Source organism: Oxyura jamaicensis, chromosome 9, assembly GCF_011077185.1.
Source record: "Oxyura jamaicensis isolate SHBP4307 breed ruddy duck chromosome 9, BPBGC_Ojam_1.0, whole genome shotgun sequence".
Classification (NCBI taxonomy): domain Eukaryota; kingdom Metazoa; phylum Chordata; class Aves; order Anseriformes; family Anatidae; genus Oxyura; species Oxyura jamaicensis.
Window position 1 is genome coordinate 10,087,935 of NC_048901.1, and position 16,525 is coordinate 10,104,459.

The 16,525-nt window shown below is 41.9% G+C and overlaps 1 protein-coding gene across 5 annotated transcripts in view; it reads left to right on the plus strand.

The window, feature by feature from the left end:
- The window catches only part of MAP3K13 (mitogen-activated protein kinase kinase kinase 13), a 73,125-nt gene that overhangs the window by 26,621 nt on the left and 29,979 nt on the right, over positions 1 to 16,525 (plus strand). For 3 of the 5 annotated variants that reach the window (XM_035334514.1, XM_035334519.1, XM_035334515.1), the window contains exon 4: positions 176 to 321. The exons of 1 other annotated variant lie outside the window; for it this stretch is intronic. The gene's annotated coding sequence lies outside the window, so the exon portion shown is untranslated. Of the gene's footprint in view, positions 1 to 175; positions 322 to 9,440; positions 9,809 to 16,525 lie in introns of those variants that run through there. One more of the 5 variants, XM_035334518.1, reaches the window with a different exon arrangement.

Consider the following 16,525-nt stretch of genomic DNA (forward strand, 5'->3'; position numbering starts at 1 on the left):
CCATCCTTCTTTTTGAAAGTGCATACTTTATTTTGGATGTTTTCTGCTGCATTTAAATGTACCATGCAACGTCAGGATATACTAATAGGATGTTTTGGATGGATCTTAGGAACATTTATTTAAATAAGTTTTTGTTCAATGGGATTCTGAGTTTTCTTACTGCTTCTCTTTCTAGAGAAAAGAATTCAGTGCTGGACTGTCTTGAACATTACTCATGGTGCAACTTCAGAGAGCAGCTTGATTTATCTGACTTGAAGAGGAGGCACATGTGCAGTAAGCCAAGAGGACATGGGCTTTCAGTGCATCTGGAAAAATGATCAGGTATCAGCAGTTGTTTATGCTTGAACTGTAGTAACTAGTCAGAAACTTGAGGAGGCATGAAACAAAAGAGCACTCGCTCCTGCAGTTATCGTTACGTTTTAGATGTTCTTTGCTTTCCAAAGGTAGGGATTAGGTAAGTTCTATACCATCTCGTTTTATATTATGTCCATAGCCATTTCACCGCTAAGCGTGCTCGCTTGCAATAGCTCAGTTGCAGGACATCTGATCCAAGTCCAGTTCAGATGCAACTTGTGAGTGACCAGGAAGCAACGAGTGCCAAAGGAGTATTTCCATAGCCTGGGTTGAATTTAAACAAATGTTCAGATTTTTCAAATGTAACTTGAACTCTGAGAGCTTTTATATCTATTCAGTCAAATTTATTGATGTTGTGAGGGGACAATTCCAATATATTGTTGTGTATTTTTTTTTTTTTTTATCGTTTTAAGTACTCTTTCATTGTACTTGCTGTGATAATCGGCTGCTTTTTGGAGAAAGTAGATTTCCACACAGGAACCTACACTGTTTTAGTCTGAGTAGAGACACCAGGGAAGTTCCAGCAAATGCAAAGAACAGTGGTTCACGGTGAAGTTGTAGCAGGTTATAGGCTAAATAATTCTAGAATAATATGTTTTTAGCTATTTGTTTATTTTGAAGCAGCTGTTCATCATCTCTAAAATAATGTCAAATGTTTAAGGAAGTGATCAGGGACTTTTTTTTTTAGCAAGCTCATAGTTACAGTTTGGTTACAGTGAAGTGGATTCATTAAAAGAGTTTGGCATTTTGGCAGTAAACAGCATTTGTCCATTTTGTTCCTCTGCTCACAGCTGTGCTGTCTGAGAAGGCAAAGCCTGCCTGTTGGAGGAGGTAACTGCTGTCTGGGCACAGCCAGGTTCAGCTCCGGGAGAGACTCTGGGAGGCTGAGCAGGGCAGGGGAGGAGGAAGGAATGAGAGGTGCAGGGGGCAGCCAGTAGCCTGAGGCAGGGAGACTGAGATAGGACTGGGAAGCAGACAGCGAGGGCAAAAGGGATGCCTGGAAACAAAGCACAGCTGGCAGGGAAGGCTATGTGCTAACACCTCCTAGTCTGACTGACCCAGTCTCTTTGAATTTCCTTTGCTGAAGATGTTCTGGTTCATATTTTAAGAAAACTTGGTGTTTTTCTACAGGGAGAAACCTGTGCAGCAAAGGTGTGTGCATATTTGGTAAAGAGCTCTGGCTGGTGGGGAGGCCAGTTGCAGGCAGGCTGATCCTGTTGGCTGATCACATCTTTGTTTCCTGAGGAGTCACCAGCCATGCAAAATGGATTTCGGATGTGATTAAGACACTGGTTAGGAGCTTTAAGATGACAAAAAAGAGGCCCTTGATTTCATAAATTCTTGTTGCTTTGAGCTTTGAAATTGACATTACCTGTCTTCCCATTAAAAATGGTGTAATTTTAGCACAAGTTAAGCTTGCGGCTGCAGGTCGTGCATTGTGTCGTTCTGCGTTGCGTGAGGGGTTGGACTAGATGGTCAGAGCAGTTTTTTGGTTCAGGTGTGCTATTTTCCCCCCTCTGTCTGTAAACCAAATTTTTGCTATCACTTTTGAAACTTGAAAAAAATGTCAGAAAGTTCTTCTCATATTCTCTCATCTAATGCATCTGTGTGAGCTTGTGATACTTTAATGTGTATTGCCTTCTAGGTTAGCATGATACCTGTTAAGAATGTCATCCCTTGAATCTTTTATGAATGCAGTTTTTTAGCTTAACTATATCTATTCTATATATTAAAAAACTAAATTGTAAAACTGATATATTACTAGGGCTGCTCTGTAAGTGCTCACTTAAAATTGGCCTTTGCTTTTAAAGTGGGAAGTGCTTGACATATTTGTCTGTGATGGTATTCAGATTATTTTTATTCCCTTTTGTGATTACTGTCAGAAATATACTTTGTTTGACTTCTGCTAACCAAGTTAAAAACACTTTTGAAAACATGTACAATTAATAATTTCAGAGAAATTGCATTAGTCAAATTTTCATTGTATTTTATTTTTATTAAAGGAGAGTATTTGACATTTCAATTGAGCATAGGTATATGTGAAGAACCCTGAAAAGGAGCAAATTGTATAATTGTTCTGTAATCCTTGGGAATTAAGTTTTGAGGCATATTGTGCAAAAAAAAAAAAAGTGTTTTCTTTACAAATACTAGCAGAGAAATCATTTATTCTCATCTTTAACTGTAGCCTCAAGGAGACTGAAAATGTTTTTCTTTAAATTTTCTTTACATTTCTATGAAGTTTCTCATAAGTAGATAACTTCATGCAGATAATAGTAGATGTAAGTTTTCGGAGGTAATTGAGACACCTGTGTGAAGGCTTGCAGGAGCATGCATGATGGGGCTACATTTTGGGATTTGTTTAATATAAAATCTCAGTTCTTTTGTCTGTGAGGGGTGATGGGTACTGTAGAAGCGAAGTATCCATGTATTTAGTCTCTATCTTGTTATGGATTATAATTAAGGTGAAGTATTTTACCGAAGAAAGAAATTTTCCCTTGATGTAAACCTGATTTCATTTAAATGAAAGCAATTAGTTGCATGAACTACCCTGCCCTTGCTTCATCAACAACAATTTATCAGTTTCTTCATCAGCATTGCTGCTTCTTTTTATTTATTTTATTCAGTTAATAGAGAAGACACTCTCTATATTGAAGTGCTGAATGCACAGTAGTGGTGTGACAGGGGAATGAGGTGCCTTAAGGACATGAAGTGGGCCTTTTTGGGGGAACATGATCTTTAGTAGATTGCATGTAACAGGGGAGCAAGTCAACCAGCAAGCTACAAATCATGTAGTTGGTTATTGTTTTTTTTGTTTGTTTTTATCCCAACAATATGATATATCCTTTATGAAAAGGATACACATTTTCTGTTCTTTACTACTAAGTGGGAAATGGCAGTTTGAGCAGGCTTGCATCTCTCAGCTTGAAGGGTAAGTGCAGTCACCGTTTTTGCTCTGCTTATGCAGAACTACAGGTTTTATATGCTGGTGTGAAATAACAGTCCTGGAAGACCCCACGGTTAATGCTTCAGCTACCATGTTTCATGCAGGGCTGTCGTTCTTTCTCTTAGCCATCGCCTGTATTTACAAAGGCGGTGCTTATTTTCCCTGGATAAGCAAAATCTTCTGCAATACAAAGCTGATGGTTTGGTTTAGTTGGGATATTAGGACATTGACGAACTCTTATGTGCCCCTTTGGTGAATATTGTGTAATTTTTGGCTGTCCCTTAGGGACAGCTCTGTGACTTAATTCATAAAGCAAGTATTTGGTACACCACACATCATCTCCTGAGAAGGCCCCGCTTTGGGGCGATACACACGGTTCTGCATTGGGAAAGAGGCGCAAAAAAAGCCCCCACAACAGCGAGCTCTAACAAAAAAGCTACTAGTCTGGGAGGAAGATGCTGAGCAGGTTTTATGTGCCCTAAGAATATTTGCATAGGGCTGATCAACTGTTCTCAAAGGAACTTTATTACAAAACTACAGAGAACTATTAACACTAGAAATAGTGCCTTATTCTGGCAGTCATTAAATTACAAATGCTTGAATTCTGCTGTCTTAATGGGCTTTCAATGTTTTTTTTTTTGTTTTTTTTTTTTGTATTTTTTTCTATAAATCTGAGTAATATTCCTCAAAGAGGTTGTATAACAGTAGCAAGGCTGGAAGGACTCAATTCGGCAAGACCTCATACTGCAAAAGATCAGATTAATTTTTTAGCTTCTGGTCTTGCTGCAAAGCTTTCAGTATTTCACTATCTTCATAGGAAAAGAGGCCTGAGAGGTTCCAGAAGATCATTTTGACCCTTTGCCTCAATGCATCATCATTATTGCAAGGTAATTGTTGTGAGGCCTTTTTCATTTACCCTCTAATACAGGAGGCAACGAGACTTCATAGGTTAGTGCTGTATTTACCACTTAGAAAGCTTCTTCCAACTTAAGTAAATGTCTCTTGTTGCAATTTCAGTCCTTTATGCCTTCTTACCACAGAGGTGGAGGATATTTTTTTTTCTGTTGTTCTACAGAAACCATTATGTTTAAGGACCCTTATATCTCAATTTTCTCTTTTTAATTTGCTCACATTGAGCAACCTCAATCAGCTTACTCGTCCCTTGTAGCTCACTTTATTAACCCTCTGGCCTTTCTCGTACTTGTGTCCGGGTTCTCCTTCTTGGCAAGCCTTGCCCCAAAATGGACTTTGTCACAGGCTTGACCACAACTGAGCAGACCATGAGGGTTTCTTCCATTCTCTCAAATTTGTGTTCCTGTCACTGAATAAAGGTGCCTTGTTTATGACAACTCGATGTTTATAATTTGTGCTCAGTCTGTGATCCTCTCTATCCCCAAATCCTTATCTTCAGACCAGCTGCTCAGCAGTTGTTATTATATTTGTGCAGGTGATTTTCTTCCTCTGAACAGAACCTCCCATATGGTTTCACCAATTCCTCAATAGCTTTCCGTTTATGCACGGGCAGATCAGTGCCTCTTTGTAGGAATAACTTAACTTATTAGGACTTTTCTTTCCACGTGGCACTAATACCGAGGCTTCGTTCTTGGATCTGATTTTTTCCTAGCAGTGTTTCGCAGGCTCCCAGTGTGGGAGAGGAAGGGTGACTGTAGCTCACTCAGCTTTGAAAGTGTCCGTTATAGCTGTTAATTATACATACTTAATTTTATTACTTTTGCAGCATTTCTTACTGCTGGCAATTCTGTTAATGTTAATTATTGTTATGGAAGACTTCATTTTGAAACATTCTCTGGGAGAATCACTATTTTATGGCCGTTTCCCTGAACAAATAGATCTGCTGTTCTCACAGGGCCTCTGCCAAGGATTTCTGCAAACGACCTCCAAGGGGAAAAATAAACACATTTCCTTCCCTTTAGCTGTATGTTTTTGGGTAGACACTTTGAAGATGTGGGTGACTTTCTCGGAGCATTGCGTATCTGAGTTTGCAGCCACCTCCAGCTCCCTGCTTTCATTTCTGAACAGACCTGGAAGGCTCCCTTGTGGCTCCAAGTGCTGCTGCTGTGTGAGCAGAGAGAGCGCCGACGTTTCTGCTCTGAGAGGGCCCGAGGCTTGTTCCAGGGGCAGCCCTGTTGCACCTGTAGCAGCAGGGTCACCGGAATGGGCACCCTGCTTTCTTCCTACCCCAAAGGCAGCCCCTCGGCCAGGGGACGCTCATTCTCAGCGAGGCAGGAACGGGGCCTGAAATCACAGGCTGTGCTGTTGTGATCTGACCCGCTGTAAAGCAAGGCTTGTAAACAGGGCCCCTGACTCCAGTCGCAGCTTGCGTGTTCACGGCATGTTGCACTTGCCCCGCTTTTGGGCTTTTTCTCTCTGCAGTTTTCCCCCCTTCCATCACTCCTTGGCCTCCAGCCCTTGGCTCTGAGACTTGAAGAGACTGAAGATCTTCCAGTGGTTTAAGTAAAAACAATTCCTTTCTTCCTGTCACCCCCCACCTCCCCACTGAAGTTTAAGCCATTCAGAAGGGGAATGTATACCTGCAGGGCTGGAGTGAATCGAACATCTTGCAGGTTTCAGGACTTGACAATAAAATGTCCCTCCAGACATCTTATCTATGCAAATACTTAGGCTCTCTGTTCAACAGTCATTTGCTCCCTCACTTCACCTATTTATTCATGTAGGTAGGAAGTTTTCACAGCAGAGTCCCTCTTGTTACCTTCAAATGTGTGCAGGATGGATTTATAAACAGCCTCATGCCCATGTAGTTATGAGATTAGCCTTTGAGTCACTTGAATCTCATTTCTGATTTTCTGTTTTTTAGTGGAGTATGCCATTTGCTTTGATTTTCCTGCTTCCCTGTGTGTCTGATACTGGGCACCATTGGGAGTGCAGACGATGGGATGGATGGGCCTTGGTCTGGTGCAGCAGAACCATCCTTTCCAGTCAAAGGCTGAATTAAGATTTTTTGCCCCATATCAACATCAAGTTACCAAGGCCTATAGATAGCAAGCTTATGTTATTTTTGACTATTGGCATAATATTGTTGTTCTCAGTCTTCTGCAATTTCAGTAGTTTTCCAGTTTATTAAAATTGAAGGTCATTGGATTGGAGAACTTGTTAAATGATTATTTTAGGACTAATCTCAAATTAATATGATGTGCCGGCTTTGAAATGTTATGCCTAGCAGATGCTGTATACCATTCCTATTACTTACTAATTGGCTTGGAAGTGCTTAATTATCCTGCCTTTTTCAAATATAGTGAATAGATATTTGTTAAATGCTTCTAGCTTTCCTTTTGCACCCATTAGCACTGGCTTTGCCTGCTATGATTCCTAATGGCCTATTTAGTTGCTCAAATATCCTTTTGGAAATCCTCCTACCTGTGAAGTGTCACCACCACTCGTATGTTCCCTTATGAACTTTTTTTTTTTTTTTTTTAATAGCTTATACCCTTGTCATACTCTATACATTTCTTTTTAATTTTTATTTTCCTTTTTCTCTTTAATACTGAGCTGAACTTACACACAGAGTCACGTTTGGGCATCTGATGCTTCATAAAGATTTCCCTGCTTTTGCCAATGTTCTTGTCTGAATGAGCAGGGGGGAAATTCTAATGCAGATCAACTTGAAGTTAGATCTTTTGATGCATAAGTGGTATGCAATGTCCATTATTGAAATATGTAACTGGCTGTAGCCATCCTGTTTTCTAAAGCTGCTCTTTGGCTACTTTCATAATCTTGTAAGGAGCCATCAGTTTTAGGCCAATGACTGTTTTTTCTTTTTCCTACTGAGCTAAGGTAGTTATCCTGGATTAAATTCAGGTGCTTGTATTTGGAAAATTTTAACCGGATCTGTTAAGTCAAGGACAAAATTGAGTGTTGGTATGCTGACCCAAGTCACCATGGAAAAGAAAATGTTAACTTATATATGCAGGCTCTTTTTCTCTACTGGTGTCTTCCTGGGGTTTTGTTCCCACTTACTATGCCTGGTGGGTGCTTTTTAAATGTCATTGCAATTAACCCTTGGAAACCTCTGAAAATTCTATTTTTTCTGCTGAGTTTTTAGTTCTATGGCACTGTTTCTCCTTTTCTTCCGCTTCTTGCATGTACTGTGCTACCCTTCTGGATCCTGAGATCCTGAATTTACCCCACCCCCCACCCTCCTGCTTTTTTTTTTTTTTTTAAGGGTAAGAAAGTAATTCCCATTTCTGTTTGTTTAAAAGTGCCACTGAAATCTGGAAGCTCTTGTTTTTGCACTGCAGTGGTGAGGTAAGCCATAAGCAGGACGTGGTACCCTGGAGGCGAAGGGAAGGCAGGAGGTCAGGGCAGGTCCTCTGAGCTACGGGACCACGTGCTGCTGGGTGAAAGACCGTGGCATGAAGTGATCCCCTGGAGATGTGTCACTCTGCCTTCAGCCCTGCTTCTCCCTTTGGTAGCAGGTACATTCTCCGGGTAGAAACCTCATGATTTGCTTTCTGTGAATTTTAGCTCTTCAGACATATTTCTTATTCGGATCTCCTCAGCAAAAGTTCATGTGTACTCTTTTTGATCTTGAAAGTAGGTAACAAGATTTGCATTAATTTTCTTTGGTCTGCTTTATAAAGCTCCATTCAAAAACCGAAGTCCCAAATCAAAACTCAAATTCAGAGCATGCTAATACATTCATAGCAGCAACTCTTTGGTTGGGGTGGTTGCGTCTCCTGCACTGTGGTGCTGCTAAGAGACGATGTGCTCTGCGGGCAGGTGTAGAGCCCTGTGAGTCCCACCTGGGGTCTTTTACCATGGGCCAGTAGCTGGCACTGTCCTGGCTGTCTGCTGAGTCAAAGACACGCTAATGAAATAAACCATTGTCCTAACACACGCAAAGACCAACCTATCACCTCATACAAGCACATTTTACATAGGTATTCTCAGCAGGCAAGGCTCTGTTAGCCTTCAGGAAAGCTTTTGTATCCTGCCCTTTTCCCTCCACAGAAGCTACTCTCTGTGATTTAAAGTAGCACAAAATCTTTGTTTTCTAAACCCAAATCTGCCTTGCTGTTACATCCATCCCTAGTTCATTTGTGGAGGTTACCCACTTTCCGTAAGGAAAGGTGGGAACGTCTCAGATGTTCTCTCAAAATGCTCTGCTCTACAGAGTAAGTTTTGGGAGTCTGATTTTTGGCTTAGTTGCTTCTTACTTGCTAGGAAAAGGGGTGGTGAAAATACCAAAATTCTGGTTCTTAATAATCTGGAAGGCTACAAATTGGTTAGGAGCTCAAGAGATCACACCAATGAGTTGTGGTAAACCCCAAGGTTGTGTAGTTGCATAATGTGCAGCCTAGGTTTTTCTTCAAACCTTGGCCATAATTCCTGTTTATGCTCAGCTCTCCTCTCCTTCCCTATTATTTCACAGACTAGAATGAGGCAGAACTTGTGTTCTGCCTGTCCAGATCCAAGTTAACCGTAGCTGCCCTTGCGTGCCTCCACCAGGACAGTGTCATCTACTTGAGTGTCCAAACTGACGCAGTGTGTCCTCGCATCTGGTGTGCAGAATGAAGCATATGCACTGGCACAGAAATTAAAATGAAATGAAAATGGCTGGTAGGCTGCTGTGCGGATGACCGCCCTGTTGTGCCCACCATTTGTTACGTAGCTGCATGTGTCAAACCATGCACGCTCCGATTTTTGGTTCTGAATGTTTCTGACGTTGTGAGCCTGTCTGTCTGCTGTTGTGAATGTTTGAGAGCTGAATGTGTGATTTTGTTAGTGCTCCTATTTTTATTTCGTTGGTGCTTTTGCATTGCTAATCAAATACAAGCCTCCTATTGTTCTCCCTGCGGCTTCCTTCCAGTACATGCTCATATTTAGTTATTTTAATAATTCCCAGGGTTTGAAATCCTCAAAAAAGCCAGAGAGATAATAAACTCCTTTTCTGATTACTAAATACATTTGATTCATCTAACAGATGGCTGTTATTTGATCTGCTGTTGTTATCCGAGCTGCGCGGAGGGGCAGAAACTCAGGAGCAGTGACTTGGAGGCAGCAGAGGATGTCCTCGCCCGGTCCTTCCCGTGGAATGGCAGCACTGATGCCATTTTACCCCGCGGCCTCGGTTATGAGCAAATTGTTTTCGGTGGCATCTCCCCGCCTCGCACACGTAGCACGGGGCCTGGTGGGTGCCCTGCGATTCGGGCGGCTCGGCGGTGGGCTCGGGCTGTGCGGTGCCCAGATTTCGCTGGCAGGAGGCGGCTGGCGGTGCCCACGCGGATTGGCTGCCCCCCTGCTCCCCTCGCCGCACAGCCCCAGCCGGCTCCGCCGAATCTCGAAACAGCCCGATTTACATCCATTCATGAATCCGTGACGTCAGCACGCTTCTGTGCTTCTTTGCAGCAGGCTGCAGGATTGTGTGGGTGGAATTTCCTTTTATTTTGCAACACTTCCTTTTTTTTTTTTTTTGCCTTCCATCTTTTTAAAGCAAGAAAATGGAGCATCACATAGGCTACCTTAATCCTTGTAAGTATTTTGTCAAAAATGTCTTTTTTGAAGCGTGTGTGTGTTTGTGTGTGCGTTTAATGGTCAGCATTACCCTTTCGCCATTTATTTCAGAAGGACAGATGGATGTTGCATTTGTGATGTGAAAGGGTTGAAAAAATGATGCTGGGAGAAAGGATAAGGAAATATACAACCTTAATTTATCCATCGCTGCCTGTAAATCTGATAGCTGTCCTGTCCTTTTGCTTGTCTGAGAGAGAGACATTTTTCAGTTACAATTTTGCACGTTATCTTCTTGTGCCCCCCTTTTAAAGGGGAAGGAGGGAATAGCAATGGAGAATGGATATATATGGAATATGCAGGGAATGACATAAGAATTACTAAAGACAGTATAAAGAACCAGAATTGTGTGTGTATGTACATATATTTATATATTTATGCCTTCTAGACAATCAGATTTTTTTCCTTGTGGGCTAATCAATTGATTCTTCTATTGTGTTACAGTAATAAATAATTTAAATCCATTTTTGAGGTGGTGTAGAGATGTCTGTGTTTTCATCAGCCCGGTAGGAATTTGTTCCTTTATTATTGCAAATAGCACTTTGTGCTGTCTGTGTTGTGCTGAACACATGATTTCTACCCCGTTTTCCTAATAGATGAGGAAGCTGGGAGTACCATTCCAATTAGCGATACTGTTCACTGGGGCAAGATTTGTCATATTCTTGCTTACCTGAATGGGGCATGATGTCATGTTTTCTCCCCGTGAAGTGAGTGGAGCCATTCTTTATTTATATTTTTGGAGATTGGGGGGGAAGTGTCGGGTACTGCAATAGCTACATAATAACAAGCCAGATGTCTCTCAAGTAAATGAAAAATTGGGTATTTTATATTGTTCTGGAGAAAGATGACATCAGGCCTGGGTGTTTGGATATGCTGATTTTATCGATAGGCAGTCTGTTTCCATAGGAGAAACTGAAGGAACTTAGTGATCATTCATTTTGAGAAAATATGGAAATCTTTGAGGAAAAACAAATAGATAAGTGAAATGAGAGAGATTTGGCTGGTCTGATTTGCAAACATGGGCACTTTTTGCAGTACCCACTGTGTGTGTAGTCATAGACATCTTGGGATATCCTGGAATGCAGATATGTTTAAAAGTTTCTGGTACTCTCCTTTTTGTTGTTTCCCAAATGTATGTGCATTCTTGTTTCTAGAGAGATGCAACCCTTTGAACCTCGGCTTCTGTAACAGACTTGTGCTGTGAAAATCAAACAAATCATGATTTTGCTGTAGCAGGCTGTTTGTTTTTGTTTTAACACCGGTTTGGTTCGTGTATTTGGGCCCTCGGTCTGATTCTTTGTGGTGTGGAATGGTGCTATCATTCAGATTTGTCTTTGTCCCCTGCTGCCTGGTAGTTAAATTTATAGCTGGGATTCAGTTTGACCCGTGTCTGGAATTAGCAAACAACTTAAAGCACAGAATATATGGTAGGCATTCTTTCAATTTCTCAGTTATATGTGAAAATATGTTAATGGGTTTATTTTTTTTTTCTGGTTGTATTTTTAACCTTCCCTTTTGTCTTCTATTATAAAGAGTTGGTAAGTGGCTTATCTCCAGTGGATCAGAAAATGAAATAATGATTTATTTGAAAATCTCTTCATAGGTAAGCGGTTTCAAAATTGATAGTTATTAAAATGTGGTTCTGCTCTGAGCAGAGGCAGGATAAGAAGGATTTTACAGAATTTCCTTTTTTTTAATGACTGTTACAGCAAATATGAGAAGGTGACTGATTAGACTGGAGTTGTTCATATTTGGTACCCATTCTGTGCTTTCTGCAGTTCAGATGTGGGAATAGATTTCAAACAGTGGGACTTCTCCAAATGGCAGAATCTTTAAATAAAGCTTTTGTATATCTATTCATAAAAATAAAATAAGTCTGGCATCAGTCATACGAACAGATTTAGTCAGAGCAGGTTCTTCTTCAGCTCTGGTCCATGGGGTTGGGGTGGGCAGGGGAAGGCGCCTGAACCTCCTTGTGCACAGAGTGCTTTGGCCGAGGTCCTGCCTCAGATACCAGCTGTGGAGGAAGGCAGCAGAACTTCTAGTGAGTTTTTCAGTCATAACTGAAAGAAAATGAGTAAATTGAGGCAAATATTACTGCTGCATCTGCAGAAGAGGCAGGACTTTGGCACTTCAGCAAGCCCTGGCCTGCTTATGGCGTTCTTTTCTCTCCTTAGCAAATGTGCCCTGTGCAGGGGCTTAAGCTTTTGTAGGATGCTGCTATTATGATTCCGTAGCAAACCACTTGTGCTTCTTGCAGGGGGAAAGGAGGTGGTGAGTAAATATTTCACCTAAAACACACACTGCTTTGGATTGAACAGCAAGCTGGCAGTTGTGGCAGAAATAGCGAGGTGGGCTGGAAGCAGCAACGCCGTGTGTGCTTACTCCCTCCCCTATAAATACTCAGCGTGCATTTCGACCTCTGTCCTCTTTCCCTGTTTACAACTTCAGCTGAAAAGTCTTTTGTTGGAGTGGGTTCAAAGGCATTAGTGACAACTTAGAGTAGAGCAGGGTGAAGACTAGATTTTTTTTCTGTGAAAAGTATGTGGTTTTATAATCCTCCGGTGTAGTTGTTGGTGCTGTTCCTTCTGTGGCAGTTGTAGCTCAGTGCTAGAGGTGCTGTGAGGGAAGGAAGGAGAAACTGGGGTGCAAGTGGGAGGCTGGCCTTCTTCCAGCAGAGTGGGCTTGAGGAATGCAGGTCTCAGTCTGGACATTTTCTTCATGCCTAAGATGTTTGTCCTTTCCTGTCCCCAACCCGTTACTTTGCCACCTTCAGGCCTTGTGGAGGACACCAACATCAGTAATGCACAGTACCACTGAAACATAGAAAGTCTTCCCTCCCCATCCTTCTGGGCCTGAGAAGGTGCCCTTACTTTAGCAACGGTAGCCAAAAGGTTGCTCAGCAGGGATGAGTCAGAGAGCTGAGTGTGGCTTGGGAAGGTCTCTGCAGGATGCTAGGGGACATGTGGCCTGTAGGGCCTCTGAGGATCCTCCTTGTTCCTTGGTGCATGACTTGGTGCATTGCGTGTGCCGTCTTGATCATGTTACCGTCGTGTAAAAGCTCTAGTGGCCTGAGAATAGGATCACACCTCTCGGGTGTTGCTCTAACCCCTTATGCTGTGTCGGTAATACAGGCTTTAATAGAGGCTCCTGAGCAAGTCATTGTGCTTGCTTCTCTATGGAGGAGTAATCCTCTTTGCTTGTGGAAGTGCTGTGGTGCTTACTAAATGCAGTGCTTCCTCTTCCCTGCCGAGCAACCTGCCGGCTGGCCTTCAGGTGTTCCTGTGCCCTTCCCATCGGGTGTGCGCTCCGGCACTGCCCCCAGAGCATGGCACACACCCTGGCTGTTGGTATTTTTTTTTAAATTTCGAGGGTAGTTGCTTAGATACCTCAATACTGGGTATAAGTCATGTAAGCTGCTAGTGCTGAGAAGGTTGTGTGTGTATTTTTTTATGTCAAATATGCTTTGCGAATCTTGAATAATTCATATCTACTACAAAAATAATAACAAGTGTGAGTGAATTTACCTGAGACCAGTCTGATGCTTCACATGAATCAAAGCGGGAGTTTGATTCAGTCACTGGATTCCTGAAAATAGCGCTTTGATATTGATCTTCATCCTCAAAGATCTTTCAGACATTAATTAATCTTAACACTACTCCTTGGAGGAAAATATGATGTTTCAGTTCTTTAAGTTGAGGGAAATTACAAGATACGACTCATTGATAGTACCGGTAAGTTTTAGCGGCTTCACATGGCAATGCCGGGAAAGCTGTAAAGGTATCTGCAAACTTGGAATTTTTCCTGGATTTTGCGGTTGTAAAATACTGGAATTTAAATCCCTTAATCTGTTATTGTTATTTAGTAATGGAACATGGATCTTCAATGAGGTAAGAAAACAGTGCAAAATTCAGAAAACAACTGGAGCAGCACCTGAAGTCTGTGCCTGGGTTTTAAAAGGTGTTTCGTACCAAGAAGACAGCTGTAAAGATGAAATAGATGAGTGCAACTTAAGGTCATTTCTAAATTTTGATCCAAGACGGATTCCAGTAGTAAGTCAGTGGTATAAAAGGCTAATCAGAGTTTAGTCTTTCATTTATACTGGCTAAATGCTATATGTAGATGAGGCTGTGATGGAGGCTATCGATAGTCCACTAGCCATCAGAACATTGTGCTGAAACCACCGGTGTTAAATAGTTGAAGATGTGCAGACAACCAAAACAGAGGTCGCAAATGGGCATACAAATGTGAGCTGAATTTGGTGAAATCAAATTGTTGTAGCAGGATGGTACAAGGTGGTCCCTTGTTTGTCACCCCTTTTTCCACTCCCCAGCCCTGTCCCCAGAGGGCAGGTGGCTGATAAATTAATATTTTTTCAAAAACTGAGGGCCTCAATTTAGAAACACAGAGAAGGGCTGCTTTGCATTAGAAATATGTAGTACCAAAATCCTGCAGTGAATATAAGAATCATTATGCAACATCACTTATTTCCTGTGGCATCAGATTATGCAATTTCTGAGCAGAAGAATGCAAAGCCCTGGAAGAACACAGTAGCATTTTAGGAGATCCAAAAATACCTTATACAGGATAGAGGAAGCATTTATGTATGTAGCGCTGAAAATACACAGTTATGTAAGCTGCTTACTTCACAAACCACTCTTTGGAAAGCTGGCTAGCTAGCAGGTGAAACAGGAATCAATCTAGCTTTCGCTGAAATCAGCTGAAGAGGTCTCCCTGAATACAAGGGAGGGTGGATTGGCTTTTTGTCTGCCTTGTTCGCAAAAATGATTTTTTGCTTTGTTTGTTCCTTGTGCCAAAAAGAAGTGGATGCTTGGTTTCTTCTTCCAAATCAAGATCTTCCCCGCCTCCCACAAATCTGTGACCTTATATTGAAGGAGTTCCTAGCTTAAATATTTGTCTAGTGTTTGTGGAGTTTAAATAAATAAATAAGTCATTCCTATGTGGAGAGCCAGTGCAGATGCACAACTTTCATGTAGTGGTGTCAACAGAGCTGTTTTAAGGTGAAGTCAAGTCCTGGGGATCTGTTAAATGTCTTTGGAGGAGTCAAGAGGACATGAGAAAAGGTGATCTGGTCAATGCAGTCTACTGGAATTTTGACATGATTACTTACCCAACACTTTTAAAGGAACTAACTAGCTGTAAAATACTGGGGACACCCCTCTCACTGACAAATAATTGGTTAAATGATATGAAATTAGAGTGGGATACAGAGAGTAATGTTGAAAACATTTTCACTAAAAGAAGCTGTTGTGGTGGTCTGTTCTGGAGATGGTGCTACCAGTATACATGTGCTCCTTATACATGTGCTCCCCTTACCCAGGTCATTTAGGAATATTCTAAAGCAAAAGCATTTGTCTGCAGAATCGAGGCCTTCAGGATAAGAAACACGCAAGGCAGTTGCAGAGAATCTGATGGGTCTCGAACCTGGATGATAAAATGGCAGTCAAATTTAAACTGTATGTAAACAACACTAATCTTAAAATCCCATATGTGGGAATTAAGCTCTGAATTGGCTTTTAACTGCTCTGGAATGAGATCGTGAGGTTGTATGAGATCTGTGGAAGTTAGCTGAGCATCCTGAAGCATGCCTAGACATCAGATAGCGTTGGAGGAGTAGTTAGGAAAGAAATGAAGAACAAAACTGATCATTATGCCTTTGTACGCTGCTGTGGTGTGCCCACACTGGGGATTCTCTCTGTGGTTTCACTCCCCCCTCTAAGATGATACAGGAGAAATGGGAAAGATGCAGAGAGGTGATCAAAGATACAGAGCAACTTTCGTAGGATGAGCGAGTGGGTGGAGTGGGACTTCTCAGGCTCAGAAAAAGATGTTGGAGTGGAGGATGAGATGGTTCATAAAATCACAGCTGGCATTAAGATAAACAGGGTTCGGGTGTCCCTGAAACAGTGAGCAACTTGTGGTATGAAGAATGCAATCAGCTGGTGAGAGGTTCGGTGCAAAGAGTAAGTTGGTGTTACCTTGTGCAACATGCAGTTAAACTACAAAACTGCTTGTTGCAGCATAGCGTTTACCAAAGGGTTCTGGTTCAAATGACACACTTGTGCAGGAAACATGGAGTGGACTACAAAATAGAAAATTACTATGGTGTGCTGCTGATGCACAGAGAGCGGGTGAGCTGCACATCGTGGGGAAACTGGCTGGGGCTGTACCAGGGAGATTTCCCTGTCCTTGGTTTTCCTGCCTTGGTTTTTGGAGGCAGGAAATGGACAGAGATGAACCTGTTGTTCTTGTATGGTATGGGTTTTTCTTGTGGTATAGTCCAGGTGTCTGTCACTTCTACTCTGATGGGTTTAGTTGGAATATATAAGGTGCACAGCAAACCTCCAGCTGGCTCTGTGCACAGAGCTTGAATTCAGCCATTATGAGTATTTCTTGGCTGGTATACTGTACTATTTTTGTCACTGTCAGAAAGGGTTCAGACCAGAAAGCGAGACAGAGTTGTCTTTCTCACTGAGACAGTGACAGACAAAAGTACATCACAACTGTAAAATCACTTTTGCAAAAAACGCTGAGTACCTATTTGAGGACAGATGGGGAATGTGTTGAATGAAGGCGAACATTAATCAGCAGGCACATGAGTTCCAGCTTCTGTTGTGATAGTACACGCGACATACAGTTATTTGTCCGTGGTCTCAC